This window comes from Orycteropus afer, unplaced genomic scaffold, assembly GCF_000298275.1.
Source record: "Orycteropus afer afer isolate SDZICR_OR568_19922 unplaced genomic scaffold, OryAfe1.0 scaffold00099, whole genome shotgun sequence".
Taxonomy (NCBI): Eukaryota; Metazoa; Chordata; class Mammalia; order Tubulidentata; family Orycteropodidae; genus Orycteropus; species Orycteropus afer.
Genome location: NW_006921686.1, coordinates 9,909,027 through 9,914,339, shown reverse-complemented (window position 1 = coordinate 9,914,339; position 5,313 = coordinate 9,909,027).

The window sequence follows — 5,313 nt, the reverse complement described above, 5'->3', positions numbered from 1 at the left end:
GGGGAAGAGAGAAGAATCAATACCAACAGCCCAAAGCTGATTCCTATGAGGCCAGACATGTCACCACCCTCCAACCCTTTATCAATCTCTGCACCAACCAACCCTCACACAACACTCACTACCTCTCTGCTGGGTTCGATAATTCATTGCAATGGCCACACGGAACTCACAAACAATATTTATGATTATGGGGTTTATTAGGGAAGTGACAGGTTACAATTCTGGTTCAGGAATGCTCAGGATACGAATCTTCCATCAGGACGGTTGCACCTCTGCCATGCCCAACGGCACACTTCTCTTTGGCCCTTGGCCTCCACCCTGTGTGGGCAAGTGTTACAAAGCTCTTTTAGCTCAGCTGATAGGTACACCTAGGTGGACCGCACTCCACTAGCCAGCCTCCTGCCCAAAGGCACTCAGCTTTCTCACTCTGTAGACCAGCAAGCCTGCTCTCTGTCTTGTGCAGGTCTCTCGGTTCTGCTGCCTCGGCTGCCACCGTCTTTCTGCTGATCTCTCTGCCGGTGTTTCTGCCAAGGAGGTCAAGCACAGGGATCATGGGTCCAAGGACACTCTCCACTCTGCCTCTGGCTCTTTTCTCTTGATGGCAATGAGATCCCCTCTTCTGGCTCTAGGCATGCTCATTTTAAGTCTAGCAGAATGGCAAAATGGATCAATCTGTACATTGGGGTTCTATACACCTTATTCCCATTGTCCCACCCCCCACAAGATTTACCATGTATCTTGTTTACATTACTAACAAGTTATCCAATCCCCTTGGTGGCCCACAAAGCACCTTATATTTGCATAGTTCCACCCAGTCATCTGGAGGGCAGAAGAGTAATGCCAAACAACTCACTGCACCACAGACCACTCCCTGTCTCTTCTAGCCATTGGCCTTTTCATACTGAAAAGATTAACATCCCCCTCCCAATCATTTTAAGTGTAAGTACATCCGTGAAAGTATGTACGCTAGCCACTTCATGCCCTTGTCTCTCCCCCATTTTTAGAAAGTCAATTTTGAAATTGCCTATCCCTATCACACCAGTATTCCAAGGAAACAAGCATATTCCTTTCTCTGAAGAATCTTTTTCCAGTTGGGAATTTGAGCATCTGCATCCATAAGCAAAGTTCAGTCCAGAGCAAACCATCAAATTGCAGCAATTACACCAGCTCAGTGTCAACATCTTCCTCTTTCATTCGGTTGGGTTCTGGTCAGCTCAGCCCAAGCCATCCAAGCTAGGTCTGGGTACCAGCTGCAAGCTTGGGAGTTCACACACTGCACTTCACAGGAGCCAGCCCCTTCTGTCTCTTATCCTTGGCCCCCATGGGCTAGTTCAAGGCTCATAGGCTCAGGAGTCCACACACTACCTGTACTTCAGACCAGCCAGCCCTTCCTCTCATCCCTAGCCTCCTTGGGCTAGGTCAACAGGTGCCAAACTCAGCCCCTTTCTTCATTGCTGTACCTCCCCTACTTCCACTCATCAAATGGAGCAGGTGGTCAGCACAAGAAAGCAGCATTCTAAGCTATACACTCTCTGGCTTCTTCGAATTTCCAGTCCTGGAAGGGGTTTGTTTCCTCATGGGCCATAGCTTTCCTGCATTGATGCACCCAAAGACAAACCACTTGCTCCAAATTCAAAAAAACCACACAGCCATTCCCCGCTGCCCCTTGCAAGTCTTCCTTCAAATGTAAATCATTCTCTTAGCAGTCCTGGGTGAGTGTCAATGTCTTTTCAAATGCAAATTTCCGGACTCTGAAGGTTTTGGGTGGGGCTCCGGTTTTTTACCTAAGTCCTCAGCACTCTACACATGGCTACTGAATTCCAGTCAACAACCTTTATTTCTTTTGGGCAACTCCTAGTTCTCCTTTTAGCATATCCAATCAAGTATTGGCTGAAGGCAGACTTATGTCTCATACCATCTGCCCCATCCCTACATCCTCACCACACCTACTGCCATCATTAGATTATTTTGAAATGAATTCCAAACATCATATTTTGTTATCTGTAATATTTCGGTTTGTATTTATAAAAGATAAACACTTGTAAAGAGATAATATCATACCATTATCACACCTAAAAAAGAGTAATATCTTAAAATAATAAACTATCCAATCAGTCCATTTCTCTGATTGTCACAGAAATTTTTTTTTTTTTTTTAATTTTCCATGCATTTTGCAAATGATTAAATGTCAATTAACTACTGTGAAGGGAGTGATGGAATTAGAACATTGCCTTTTGACAATCATCACAATGATAAATGTCATCATAATAATTGGCAGGAATAATCAATGAATGTTAAAATTTAACCACAGCTGCCATAGAGTTGACTCTGACTCACAGTACCTATGTGGGTCGGAGTGGAATTGTGTCCACAGGACTTTCAGCGGCTGATTTTTCAGAAGTAGATTGCCAGGTCTTTCTTCCAAGGCACCTCTGGGTGGGGAAAAATCTCTCCAGTCTTCTGATCAGCAGCTGAGTACATGACCCATTTGTACCACTCAGATTTTCACATAGTTTCAATGTACCTGTTCACAATGTGGGAGCTCTGGTGGCATAGTGCCTAAGACATTTGACTGCTAACCAGAAAGCTGGTGGTTCAAACCCACCAGCCACTCCTGGGAAGGAAGGTTGGGCAATCTACTTCCATAGTGCTACTGCCTCAACAACCGAAGGAGGGGTCACTATGAGCTAGGGCCAACTTGACGGCACATAACAACAACAACAACAAAAAGAAAAGAAAATGCAGACTTACTGGACTGGTTGAGACCGGAGAGCTCTCTGAGACAACTGCCCTGACTACTCTCTAAACCTTGAATCAAAACTAACCTCTGAACTTACCTGGTAACTGAAAAACAGATTGGCTGACAAAATCATGAATATCACCTGTAAGTACTGTGCTTCCTTAAAAAATCACCTGGATGAGACTAAACAATCAACAAACACTTTAAAATAAAGATGGGAATGTAAAGGGGCAGGGAAACTAGATGCATGGAAACAGAATAACAAGAATGGAAATCAGGAGAATGTGCAGGCACTGTGAAGACTGTAACCGATGTCACGTAGCAATTTGTATAGAAATTGTCGGCTGAGAAGCTAGACTGCTGTGTAAAACTTCACAGAAAACACGATACTATTTTAAAAGAAAAATTTACATTGTAGCCCATAATGGATGGATGTCTGTGGCACAATGAATTTCTCTATGTGGACTTCTGCCTTTGGTTCTTGGAAAAATGGCTTAGGGGATCCCTCAAGTTATTTTTCTACTCTTGATGGTTTCTTAAAGAGCTCTGGTGTCACAGTGGATAAGGCTTCAGCTGCTAACCAGAAGGTCAGCAGTTCAAACCCACTGTGGAAGGAAGACGGGGTGATCTACTTCCATAAATACCTACAGCCTTGGAAACCCAGTGGGGGTTGCTATGAGTCAGAATCAACTCAATGGAAGTGAGTTTGGTTTGGTTTGGATGGTTTCTTACTTTTGTCTAGTCTGGCCCAGTAATTGACAAGAACTGGGGTGATTGCTATTTCCTGGGTAAGTGAGGATTGGTTGGACTCACATCTGGTGAGAGGAGCCCCAACCCTGTAACTGACAAAAAAGCACGAGGAATGGCTTATATAAAGGGCTGAAACACAAAGGGTTTGGAGGCCTTGGCTGAGAGCTGAGAGGACAGCATGTCTGTTAGGACATAGAAACCCCCACCAGAAACCCTCCCAGACCTGGGTGAACGATCTGTATCAGGCTTAGAGCTGTGGACCAGGAGCGATGGTGCCAGGAATGGCAGACAACTAGCAGGCCTGGGCAATGGCAGCAGCAGAGCTAAGCTGGAGAGCTGAGCTGAGAAAACACAGCAGACAGAGAACAGTTCAAAAGCAGCACCAGCAGGGGCATTTCTGCCCCCAGAGAGACATCACAGAGCATTTGAGAGTGAACATCTGTTCTAGGGAGGGTAAGCTTGGGCCTTACCCAAGGCCCAATGTTGAGGGGACCCCTACTGGACCTCACCCTATGCATATCTTCATTTCCGTTTCTTTCTTTCTCTGTTAGAGTAATATTTTTGTTGCAGGTATGTTGATTCCATGAGTTTTGTGGCTGTTGCAAGGAATTACCAAATGCAGGAGAGAAAGCGAGTGCTGTGCGATGGCTGGTCTTAGAAATAATGGGGAAGCTGGAGAGTGGAGATACATTTGACCTCTGCCTCATAGGGACCAGCTTTGTGCTGATTCTTACAGTCAACATCAGTCATGAAGTTATCCAGAAAGTTAATCAGTTCAACATCTCAAAGTTTATTTAACTAATCTACCATTGTTAGAGGAGCTCTGGTAGCATAGTGCATAAGGCACTTGACTGCTAACCAAAAGGCTGCAGTTCAAACCACCAGCCATTCCTTAGAAGGAAGATTGGGCACTTCCATAGTGATACTGCTTTGGAAACCCAAGGAGGGGTTGCTATGAGTCAGGTCTCAACAGCACACAATAACAACAAGCTATTGTTAGACATTTAAATACTTCCCTAAGTTTAATCCTTACTCATAATTTACCTCATACTCCTGCTGCCTTCTGAGTGGTTCAAACCTCCCTGTATCTCCACCCAGGGAATGAGTAAAAGTCTTCATCCCTGAGCCTTTGATAGCAGTATGGTCAGGGTGAGCCTTGGCCAAGGATGTGTCTGTTGCATAAAGTCCACAAAGGTGTTTCATTTGGCTCACCTGGTGTTTTTAAATTTATTATTATTATTATTATATTGTCAATATCTGAAACTTGAAATCTGGATTTGACTTGAAAATTTGGATTTTTGACTTCTCTTGGAATGTATTCAGCAACACTGAACCCATATCATGCCACAGCTATCATGAGTAGTTGAGTTTCAGCTAGGGCTTTGAGCTGTTCTTTCTGGTTCAGTCATAGCTAACAAAGCAAAATCAGAATGGACTCAAATTTGTAAAATGTGGGTGTACTGGAACAATAACCAGAATGGGAAAAATTGTAGGTCGACACCCTGCTAGAAATGTAATCTCCCCCTTAGAAAACAAGGGCAGTGTGCACGTTGCATAGCGACAAAATCTCTTGACTGGCAGACTCAGAAACAACGGTGCCTGGCTCAAAGGTGGCAGCTGCTTTGACTGTATGTGGCTCTCCACTGTCCTAGCAATAATCCAATCTCCCACCTTAGGCTCCTGAAGGGACTCACTTCACTCTTCCAGGACTTTGACCCATGTGTTTTCCCATCCTGGTTATTGCTCTGGTACATCCACATTTTACAAATTTGATTCTGTTCTGATTTTGCTGCGTTGGCCATGACTGAACCAGTTCTAACCAG